The sequence below is a fragment of the Lichenostomus cassidix genome, chromosome 3, assembly GCF_008360975.1.
Source record: "Lichenostomus cassidix isolate B80296 chromosome 3, HeHo_3.0, whole genome shotgun sequence".
Lineage (NCBI taxonomy): Eukaryota > Metazoa > Chordata > Aves > Passeriformes > Meliphagidae > Lichenostomus > Lichenostomus cassidix.
Genome location: NC_139483.1, coordinates 6,532,903 through 6,544,927, shown reverse-complemented (window position 1 = coordinate 6,544,927; position 12,025 = coordinate 6,532,903). Strand labels below are relative to the sequence as shown.

General features: G+C 44.0%; 2 long non-coding RNA genes across 3 annotated transcripts in view; one reads left to right on the top strand and one right to left on the bottom strand.

The window, feature by feature from the left end:
* LOC146438945 (uncharacterized) overlaps window positions 1-12,025 on the bottom strand; it is a 438,604-nt gene that overhangs the window by 8,935 nt on the left and 417,644 nt on the right. The window lies entirely within an intron of this gene.
* The window catches only part of LOC146438947 (uncharacterized), a 156,839-nt gene that overhangs the window by 139,012 nt on the left and 5,802 nt on the right, over window positions 1-12,025 (top strand). The window contains exons 13-16 of the long non-coding RNA XR_014850581.1: window positions 893-1,008; window positions 2,228-2,318; window positions 3,593-3,724; window positions 5,942-6,162. This is a non-coding gene — a long non-coding RNA (uncharacterized LOC146438947). The remainder of the gene's footprint in view (window positions 1-892; window positions 1,009-2,227; window positions 2,319-3,592; window positions 3,725-5,941; window positions 6,163-12,025) is intronic.

Genomic DNA, 12,025 nt, shown 5'->3' with positions numbered 1-12,025 from the left:
AAAAAATACTTGTTCCCCCCCCCACCCCCCCCCACTCCATCAATATTTCTTTACTTAAAATCATGTGTGGTATGTAAGTTAAATTTTCCCTTGCTGAGATACTTTGTATATCTTAATAGGAACTACCACAGGCCCAGGGAGCTGCATTTCTGTAGGGTTAAATTTACTTTTTTTTTTGCTTCTTAAGAGGTGTCTTGCCTAAAAGCAGACAGCAGTAACCCTCTGCATGCCACAGTGCAGTTAGGCCCAGGGCCCACAATTAAATGAGGCCCCATATTATATGTGTGAGTGTATATGTATATGTGTGTCTGTATGTATGTATCTCTGTACACACACACACATACACATTTATATCATAGAATCACAGGCTGGTTTGACTTGGCAGGGACCTTAAAGCTCATCTTATGCCACCCCCTGCCATGGGCAGGGACACCTTCAATAGACCAGCTTGCTCCCAGCTCTGTCCAACCTGGCCTTGAACACTTCCAGGGATGGGGCAGCCACAGCTTCTGTGGGCAGTCTGACAGTGGTCATCACCCTCACAGGGAAGGGTTTTTTTCCTAATATCCAATCTACACCAACTCTCTGTCAGTGTAAAGCCATTCCCCCTTGTCCTGTCATGCCAGGTCCTTGGAAATAGTCCCTCTCCATGTTTTCTTGCAGGCTCCCTTCAGGTACTAGAAGGCTGCAATTAGGTGACTCCAAAACCTACTCCTTTCCAGGCTGAACAATCCCAATTTTCTCAGCCTTTCCTCATAGGAGAGGTGCTCCACCTCTCTAATCATTTTGGTGGCTCTCATAGATATATATATATATATATATATGTATATATATGTATATATAATGTGTGTATATATATATGTATATATATAAAGTTTTTTTTTTTTTCCAGGAGCAGCCCTGCAGCAGCCCTGCTGGTTGGATGGGCAGATGCTGGAACTGATGGAAGCTTCCCAGTGTGATACCCCAAGGCTGCCCCTTCCTTCAGCCAACATCCTCATGCAGCAGGTACATCCCTGACAGCTCCTCACAAAGCTCCATTTGTGCCCCGATTTCTGGGGCTATTTCAAAGTCCAGGCTAAATTACACAAACATTTGCCTATAGACATAACAGGTCTGTTATGCAGTGCTGTCAGCTCGTTGCACTCCAGCCCAGCACACCCTGCATGTGTCTGTCAGGCCATACTTGGGCAGCGCCGCAGCGTGCGCCGTGTCCCAGACACTGGAGTGATTATGTCTGGATGCTCCTTATCTGATGGAAAAGCCGGCAGTGCTGCACATCTGTGCTCTGAGGCTCTGCTGCTGCACTGCCACGACAGTATTTATTTTGCTTCTGCAAGTTAGTTTTCCTTGAGAAGCAGCAGGGGCCTTCTTCAATGAACTGAAAAATATGTATTGTATGAAGGTCTGCGGAGACTTTGCACCGTAGTTCAGTGGGCAAATGTGAACCCAGGGGATGACATTTCATTTAAACATTTGGTTTACATCTTTTTACATGCCAAAAATATTAATGGCTTGACTTCAGCAAACTGAATTCAGCACTTTTTTCTTTTTCCCCTTAAATGAAGTAATTATAGCCAAAACACTCTGTGGATATTTGTTCTTCCTTCTGAAAGGTGGAGTTTCACACACGAACATTTGGTTTGGGGGCTGGAATTGTCAGTAGCTGCTCACTTGACACTTTCCCGTTAGTTTGTGTTGGAAACCACCAGTAGTTTCTTTCCTTGTGTTTATTGTGTTACCCTCAGCCCTTTGATCAGGACATCTTGGATAACAGCAAAGTCTAGCTCAGTGCCTGTTTGCTATTTAAAAAAAAAAGTGAGGAACATGGTTTCTATCGAAGGATCTACAAAGACAGTTAATGTAATCGAGAAGCAGAAGGGCATTTATGGAAGTGCATCTGAATGTCCTCTTCACATGTAATTGCATCAGGAATTCTACATTAACATGCAAGTGCTGTCCAAAGGGAGGAAAAAAAAAAAAAGCTTATTTTTAGGTAGAAGCCCTCAGTGGGCAGTAAATTACCCATAATCTCCCCCAAACTAGCAATTAGCCCTGTTTGCTGACTACCTGAATTGTTTCACAGTAGTTCAGCACAGTCTTACCAGTTATCACCATACTTATAATCAGAGATTCCGTGGATGATTCCCGCAGCTCCACATACTGCCTGCCTAAGGTCAGCCATAATAACAAATACATTTTATTTGCTTCTTTTGGCCCTCTGGAGCTGTTTTCTCAGGCTGCAATATGTGAGGAGAGCTGGTGCTGCCCTGCTGCTCAAATGGCAAGAATGTGAAAAGAGAAAGCGATTGAGAGAGGTAGGTGTACTTTGGTATTAGTTAATATTAATCTGCTTGTGTTATTTTGTATTTATTCCCTTATTAGCAGACAGTCCTGCTTTGAGACAGTGAACCTGCTCCCCATTTCTGGGGTTTGTTCTTCAGAAGTTCTGACTCTGAAAGACATTTTTCAACACAAGCGTGCAACTGATGAGTGGAAAACTGCAAAATACAGAAACAAAAACCTATGGAATTTTTTTCCTTAAGGCAGCTGAGCAGTTTTCATATCCCCAAATATCCATGCTTGGCCAAAATAGTAACTGAGCTTGGAAAACAGTAGAAACATTGCCAGCTCTAGCAGTAGAAACAATCATGGGCCTACACATGCACACAAATACAAGCACACATATCCTGAGAACAGCACCAGGTTTAAAAAAGGAAAACCAAGGGAAAATAGATGTGATGAAGTATTTAAAACAGCATACAGGAATGTTTGGACTCTGAACATTAAAGGTGTATTTTGAAGTACTGTGCACACCTTTGTGAGTAATTCTTTAATTTGCATATTATTTCTCAGGCAAAATCCAGCCAAATCAGCATAGTGGCACCATTTAAAGCCCATTTTCAGTGCTGGTTCTGTGTCACATTACAGTGACATGGATCTGTACTCCTGCCTCTAGTCTGATGGACTAGATCTGAGTAATGAAGGAGACAGAACAGGAATTCACGCTGAAGAACAGCTAAAGACTGGTTCTCCTTTGCAAGTGCACTCTGAGAAGCACAAAATGGCAAGATTGCCTTTCCCTGGCTCTACCTAAAATGTTTCAGCTTCTTGTTTCACGATCAGGAACATCAGCTCTGTGAGCAGACAAACTGCCTACAAAGCTACTACTGCAAACTTCAGGCCAGTTCTTCAAAAGAAGAACTTGTTTTCCAGAAAAGAAAAATCAGCCTTTGGGTTGAACACTGTTTCCATCTTTTCCAATCAGACCTTGACTAAGTACAAATAAACTAATCCTGAATTAAGTCATCCTCATTGTGAGCAGATACCTGGCTGAGGCAGGCAAAGCAGATTGATGACCCAACAAAGTTCACCTTGTTTTCTGAATTGAAAGCTCATGCTGTTCCCTGGCAGAGCAGGCATGTCAGGCCTGCAATAACCACTTGCTACCTTGCTTCAGTCAGCATTAAACCCAGCACTGTATTAACATCTTGGGGAAAATCCAGCTGGGAACTGTTTTCTAGGGGGAAAAAAATGAAAGGGAGGTGACTGAACACCACACCCTGTCTTTATTTATTTATTGATTTCACAGTAATTTTAAGGACCTTGGAATTTCTGCCCCCCTCACCTGGAAGTGTTGTATTTCCAACATTTTCTGTTAAAATGCAGAGCTGAGTTCTTGTCCAGAAAGAAGTGGTAAAGAACAGCCACGCTACACCTGAAGGTAAATAAATCACCTGGTCTGGCAGAGGTTGGCCTGTTTGGTTTTACTTTGCAGGAGTTTTTGTGGGCAAATCTTCCTGTGCCCAGTGCAGCGGGTGGCATTCCTGGGACAGAGCCAACCTGGCAGAGGCATTAATGGCTCCAAGCATCCCCAAAATGGGATTCAAAACAGCTCCACACTCTTGTGTCTGTGCCTCAGGGGGGTGAAGGTGGAACAGAAGAGCTGAACTTCAAAAAGTTGCTTTAAAAAATTATAATTTGCTTGGATCTTTTTTCTTACTTTTCTTCTCTGAAGCACTGGTCAAGTTTGAAGATGATCCTAATGATGTACAGCACACATGCTCTGAAATGCATAGCTTTTATATGAGAATGTACCCTTTACTGCTGGCTCACCCTGGAAGTTCACTGGGCACATTTTGGAGACTTTTAGCTCCTCCAAAGTATTGTTGGAAAGAAAGCAAATGATCCAGGGTCTGGACACTGGGCTCCTAAATTAGCAAAATATTTATCACTTACTCTGAAAAACACTTTGCCAAAAAAACTGGGCTGTGGAGATGGCATTTGGCACTGTATTAATTTCTGATGAAGTTTTAGGACCAGGCTGTAGGTTTGTGTTAAGTGATGCTTCAATGTAATGCCTGGCCAGTTCCATCCTGGCCCACAACTGCTGGGCTCGGGCTCTGCCAAATTCCTGTCACCTTGGGCTTCATTAGCATGTGAAAACAGAGCCCTCTTGGCTTTGTGTCTCACTGAAGAACAAACCACCCAGCCCTCCCTTTGGCCAGGAGCTGCCTCATGCACTCGACTTTAAAAGGACTTGGACAGCAGTTCTTTACGTTTATTTTTTTAAACTACAGTAGCTCTTAAAAAGTGACCAGAGTGAAGGTCCCTGTTTACAGTGGTGAGGAGCAGCTCAGGTAACTGCTCATAAAGCACGAGCAGTGGTTGAAGAAGGACTCAGCAGAGTGAGTAAATATTTTATAGTTAAGCCCTTAACCAAGGATTCTGCATTTTGAAAAAGTTCTACACTGCCATATGAAATATTTCCTGTGCATTTAAGGGGGCCAGGGGTTGCATTCGCTGTCTGCAGCCATTCTAACAGTGAGTGAACCAGAACACTTAAAATATTTGCAGAGAGAAGTTCTGAACAAATAAGACAGACAAATAAGAGGTCATTTTTCTTAAATGAAGAAACTTCCCTAGGTCACATCCATTCAATGAGGGAAAAGAAACAGCCCTATGGGCAGAGCACCTTTTCTCTGCTTCACAAATACCATGTCTTACCTTTGAACCAGCTGCAGAGACAGGTAAAGTTACCCTCTCTCCACAAAAGACGTTGGGAATAACTGTGTCTAGTGGGGAAAAAAATTAAAATCACAGTCTGTTCATGGACACTGTGAATGGAAAGGGATGCGAAATTTGTGAAGGTCCTAAATTCATTAGAAATTATTCCTTTTCTGGTTGGTAACAGTCATTGAACAGCATCATTTGATAAGGCTAAAAGTACCTTGAATATTTTTCAAGCCACACATACCTGATTAACACATGTAATTTTAAAATTTCTGACTAGTACATCAATGAAAATCCATGTTAAACTCCAAGTTCAGTGGAGTAACACTAGGAGCAAAGTGGCTTCAGCTGGAATCAGAGACACTGCATTTAAAATTGAGGCTCCAATGAAGGATTTTTAGGCTCACCCCAATTTTATTTACCCCAAGCAGCTTCCCCCTTTAGATAGCATGAGGAAGGTTTCACCTTCTTTGGAATTCTGGGGTAAACTGTCCTTGTACAAAATTTGTTCAGGGTCAAGTTTTAGGCAATATTTTGTGGCGCAATAACCACATCATGACAGACAACCTTTTCATCAGATAAGAAAAAAAATCCTCTTCTCCAGATCAGTACAAGAAAGGAACATGACAGAGCTATAAATACAGAGCCCAGAGGTGCAAAAGCTCCTGCATTAAATGCGGTCATTGGCCACATTTAAGTTTTTTCCCAAACATTTCAGGTGTTAAGACAGAGAAGCAAACATATACATGGGGGAATGTCAGTAATGAAGGCAACTTCTCATGGGTAAACGATCCTCATAATTTCTGTGCATTTTATTTAAAAATATATACCTGATTAGAGGGAATTGAACTGGGTAAATCAGATTTAGAGGTGGGAGAGGCTGGGAACTGAGGGAAAAAGGCTTTCTGACCACATTTCCATTTCCCAGGTATGGGCCAAGGAAGATTTTCAGATGACAATTGGAACATTTTAATCCATGATACTAAAAGAAAAGCCCTGGTCAACAAGCAACTGAAGTTAGATATGTAACTTATACAGCTGATTTCCAGAGATGTGGAAATACACCACAGTGCCCAGCAAAATCGGATAGAGATGAGGGGCAGAGGGAAAAAAGGATAAACCCCCACATGACAGTCTCAGGAGCATAAGGTAAGTTTAATCACTTAAGCAGTGATATTTTAAATTCTGTCTCCAGTGGACAAGCCTTGCTGTCAGGGTGGGGAGGTCTATGAGCACATGATGGTTCAGTGAAAAACATGTAAATGGCTGTCAGAAATTGCCATCTGCATTTTCAGAAAAAATTCTGTACCCACACTTGGAAATTATAAGGATTTGCCAAAGGCTGTTGTTAGAAAGCGTTTTTGAGACTCCGTCTTTAAAGCAGGGCTTGAGCTCAGAGATTTTTACAGGATGGAGCTGGATATTTGTGCAAATGTAAGTGGCAAGAATCTGGATGAAGTCATGCCCAGGTCAGTGCAGCCCGAGGATGGTCTTGATAGGGCAAGAAAGGAATAGATGTGAAATGGGAAATGCTAATCTGAAAAGTTTTGCTTACCCATCTTGCCAGAAAACAACGCCAAGGAGATGTGGCACAAAATTATATGCAAACAAAATACTAAAACATACTTTTCTCCTAAACAAAATGAACTCATTAAATTAACTCAGAGGTTCTATTTTTCAACCCAAGAAACAAAATTACTTAAAGATTTTTTTTTTTTTCTCTGAGCATCACTTTGGAGTTGTGCCATTTTTTGGGTGCTTGAACTGGATGATCTTCAAGGTTCCCATCCAGCCCAAACTGTTCTATGATTCTAAGAAAACAAGTTCTCAGCTTGGTGGTTCCCCAAGCCCTTCACCCTGGGTGGGGCTCTGGAGGTGCCAGGGATCCTTGTGAGCTCTGAGCAGTTTAGAAGCACTGCACAGTGGTCACTCACCACAAATCCCGCACTAAAGGAGCTTCCAGGTTTGCCCATTTCAGTGAAAATATCACACCACCCCAATTTTAAGATGACAGCACTACAGCAAAGCAGTTGTCACATGCTTGAGTTACCAGCCCAAGTGGTAGATTTAGAGTATTATGAAAATACATGCATTTTGAAGTGCTGTGAATGATACCAAATAATCCTGACTATCTCTTTTGCCCTACTAATGAATCAAAGCAGAGCTTTCCACATTATCTGCAATCACCATGGAGAAAATGGGTCTCCATGTACATAGTTTCTGTATAAATAGTGCATCTCCAGCACATTCTGTAAGTAAGTAGTGTCTGATTGCATAATAATAACAATAATAAAGAGAGAGCTGTCCAGCCTGCCCATGGGCCAATTAAAGGATCAAGTGCACGAGGCTGCAGCACTCCTGGCAGGGGAAGAGTTGCCAGGGAGGTGCCCAGCTCACCAGTGCCCTCACCTCCAAACTGTGCCTCCCACCAGCCCTCTGGCAGCAAGCCATGGCATTTGGAGAGCTTTTTCTCTCAATCCCTGCATGGAAGCAGTTCATGGGGACAGCATAGTACCCACTATTTTAGAAAAGCAACAGAAGTTGTGACTGCAGCACAGAGGCAAAACTCACCCGTTTGGGTGAAGCTCCAGCACCCATTTCACACTGTGCCTTAGAGCTTTGCTGGGCAGGATTTTCTCCAGCTGGAGGGACCAGACCCAAACCCTGCTGCATGCCACAGCTATGCCTGAGAATTCATGGAAAGCTGGAGGAATGTACTTTATGGGGTGGCTGGATCGTATGTTTATGGCCTGAAATAGGAGATCCCAACCCAAACCACTTTGTTGGTCTCTAATGGTGAGAGGCTGAATATGAACATCATATAATTCATGCTGGGGAGTGGATATGAAACAAGAATGTGGGCAAAACCTGGGACAGCCCACAGCCTCAGTAGCTGCCTTACCATTAATTACAGCTAATGGCCTAATAAACACCTTCACATTCAATGCACTGCACATTTAGCCTGTAGAAATCCCCTTGGAGAGATGAGCCAGAAGAACCAAGTGTTCTTGGTTCGAGGCTGGAATTCTGCACTGCTGACAGCACTGGCATAAAACTTGTAGAGGAGTGGGTGCTCTGGATGCCTGCAGATAATAATTCATCCCCAAAAGGAACTTCTGACAGTTGACAGTAATTCAGGGAATATTTTCTGTGCCCTCTGCATGGAAGTGGGTGGTTGTGACCGTACTGGTGCAGCAGGAAGGGCTCTTCCACTTGAGCCAGGTGGCTGGAAACAACACCTGCATTGTGATTCCATGGGCACACCCCAGCCTGGACACTGACATTCCTGACAGATGTCAGTTAAGCTAAGCTAAGCTAAATTAAGCTAAGCTCCAGCAGCTTTTTCCATGGGATAATTGCACTGTGCCAAGCACTGGGCATGGGCCACTTCAGGGATTGAGGCTGATCCTCAAGGAATGAGGAATGAGCCACTTCCTCTCTTCTCAGCTCTGCAGAAGGGCAAAAGTCCCTGGTTCAGGCCTCGGAAATAATGAGGTATAATGGACTCGGCCCCATTAAAATCTCCCCAAAGACAGGATGAGATATTCTAATATGTGATTGGAAGAAAAAAATGATGGGCAAACATAGCCTGCCTGGACAGGACGCTCCTCCCAAAGAGCCATGGGAAAGGATCTCAGATCACAGAAGGAGAGCTGGGAATTCAGTATGAAGTAGCCTGCTGGGATGCTAGGAAAAGACCCAAATAAGCCAAAACGCAGCTAAAGACACTGAGCACAGTGAAAAGGGGGGTCTGCAGGCAGTTCTGCAGGAAATTCCTTGTTCTCCCAACAAAACCAGGCCAAGAACAAGACAAGTTGCTTCAAAGAACAGAAAGAAAGCAGCAGATCCAGGCTGAGGGGGAGTGTGGGCTGCCTCAGGCTCAGACCCAAACTGTTTGTGCTGGAAGGAGCTCACATTCAGTCCACCAGTGCATCACCTTGCTGGGCACACAGCTCTTTATTTGGAAACCTAAATATAGAACCAGTGCCCAACTTCAGATAATCAGAATTTTATCCTCTCACCAAAGACCTTCCAAAACACAAGTTATCACTCTGAAACCAACAGTTGAATTTTTTTTTTTGTTTTACCCCAGCTTTACTGAATTGACTCAACAGTTTCTCCATACTTTGTCATTAATTAAAAATAAATATCTTGTGAGCCTTTCCTAAGGAAAAACACAGCGGATGTAGCTCCCCTGCCCTGGACACATTTAGATTTAGCTTGGTTCACTCCCAAAGGCCAAGATCCAGCCAGATATTCAGACACCTGTGTAACTTAAACACACTTTTAAGTACTACTCTGAGCTCTGGCAAAAGTAGGGAAAATAAATTCTGTTAAAGCACCACTTTATTTCTTTCAAATCTGATTTTTCGAGAATCTTGACTGCAATGCATCACTTCAAATATTTCCTTCCTCATGCAGAATATTTAATATTAAGCCAGATATTTTTATATTTCCACAAATTAAATGCACCATGGCTGAAGGTTTGACAGAAGCTCTAATTTGCACATAAAAAGGTAGAACGATTTCAGTTTTGACAGGACAAGCTTTTGATTTGTTAATAAAGGCAATTCTTTCTCAATTGTGAACATACTCCCCAAATAAGACAATGCAGTTTGTAGGAAATAAAAAAAAAAATCTTCCTGGTGTGAAGAATAAACTTTTGATCCAAAGTTAATGTAGAAATTCAGATTTTTTAAAAATAAAAGAATGAAACTCACATTCAAGCTGTAGTTGTACCAGAGCAGGGATCAGAGGGATATCCATGTTCCTGCCACTTTCTTTGTACCTGCAGTTGGAAATGTAACCTACCTTCAGTACCTTTGGATGAAGTTCATTGCTAGAAAGTACCTGTGAAAAGGTGTAGTTTTGGGTTTGGGAAGGTGAAAACGCTGTGTGGAAATGCTTTTGGTGAAAATTAACACTGATATTCCTGGCCATGTTCTAATCAAAGTGCAACCTAAGAACACCAGGATTTCAGACGCTTGAGACGAAACCCAAGCGCCACCAAGTTTGTAAACCAACAGACAACCAAAGCCAAGGCCGAGAGACCAGAGTCCAAACCTCCAGAGTGTCTGTGCCCATGCCAGAGCCAGCTTAAGCATGGGGAAAAAAAAATAATTTGGATTTCTGATCTGAGATCAAACTATTCTAAACTTTTCCCAGTGCAACAGCCAAAAGCTGCAGCATGGAAGCAAAGCTGAAAGTGCCCAGGCTCCGTTTCAGGATATAAAAGGGTAATGAAGCCCCCGCCCACGGGCCTGCCAAGGGTTTGGCGTTTATGGGCTTGGCACAGACTTTGCCCTGGCAGCAGAAGTTGAGTGAAGGAGGTGAGGAACGAGTCCAAACAGCCTGAGGCACAAAGCAGCCAGTGCTGGGATCACAAGTCCCCACTTTTGGGAGTGGACATAACCCAGACCCCTGGCACGAGGGCTCCTGGGTGCCACCTGTGTGGGCATGGGCAGAGGCACCGTGAATGTGCCTGAGAGAGGAGCCAGCACAGCTCCCACAGCTAAGGGAAAGCCTTCCTGAGCATGGGCAGCCATGGCAGGAGCTGGGCAGTGTCAGAGTCACCGGGGACAGGACTCAGAAATGCCTGGCAGCAGCACATCCTGCTCCAGTGGACACTGAGCCCTGACACAGCCTGCTGCCGTCACTGTTTTACTCTGTCACGTGTGGCACTTTGCAGTGGCACTTGGCACAGGGCTCTGAGGCACTCGGCCCATTTAATGCAAAACCTTCTGATTTTTGTTAATTCAAAGCTTTTGTGAAAGACATTTTTGTTTTCCAAACAGCGTCCCCTCCTGCTTTTCTTTGCTTGCATCTCACCACAGTTGCCTCCTAATCCAGTGTTGGTGAAACAAGGCTGAAGGTATTTTGGTCATGTTTTCACACTCTTGATGTACAGTTGCCTTGTCTCCTTCCACTTTCCTTCTGACTACACTCTGTTTCACAAATGCAGCCATCTGGCACAACATCGCAGGTTTTTTCTGTCGACACCTGAGTAATCAGAGCCCTTTTTTCTCTCTTTTTGTTTTTATTTTTAAATAAAGCAAGTGTTTCCAGCTCCAGTGCCCAGGCTTATAACAAGCAAGCCATATCCCATTAATAAAAAGCAGCAGAAGTGAGAGGTCACTGGTATTAATGCTAGAAAACATTCAGGGTGAGATGAGACAAAAAAAAAGCACCCAGTATTTTCCATCTTTTAAAGAGCACTCCTTGGAAAACGAAGTGTTTCTATATATTGTCTGTGTGAAACACACTTATAAAACATTGATTGCAAAGCTGTGGCCCCAAAAATTCAGAAGAGTGTCACCACATGTCACTGTGTGGCCAAAGCTGCATCCCAAGAGTTTCTTGTCTCAAAGGACCCTTCTCACACTTACTCTCCCTTGCTACACTCACCTTTCCCATGCCAGGAATAAATCTGGCAATGCTAACTTGATCTCCTGGCTGCCATCTCCTCCACATGTCTGATCCTACCCCTGAATCTGTCCCTCCAGGAATACAGGATGGCCACCACCCCACAGCCCAAGTGACCTGGAAACCCTGCACAGAGATCTGTGGGCAAAGGAGCAGTTGTGCCACAGGAACTCCCAAATCACACCCTCTGGGATCTGGGACAGCTGGCAGGAGGACAGAACGCTGTGGCTACCTCTGCAGTCTGCTGTTGAGGCACAGCTGGGCCTGCTGCTCCTCTCACACAGCACGAATTGAGAGCTGGGAGAACCACCTCCTGCCAGCTGCACCAGGGCAGGATGGGGGACAAGGGGCAGGGCTGGAGTGGCTGCCCTGTGTCACCCACCTGGCCAGTCCAGCACAAAGCAGCCACCGCAGCACCTGGAATACAGACACAGCTCCTCAGCCATGGCAGTGACACCCCATCATTTCAGTTGTCCCAAAGCACAGGCATCAACAGTGACTCTGCTATCAGTATCAGTTGGAAAGTGCCATTGATAATGTGCCAGTACAAGTCAGTAACATTTGATTCTGTGGACTGAGTCTGCTCTGA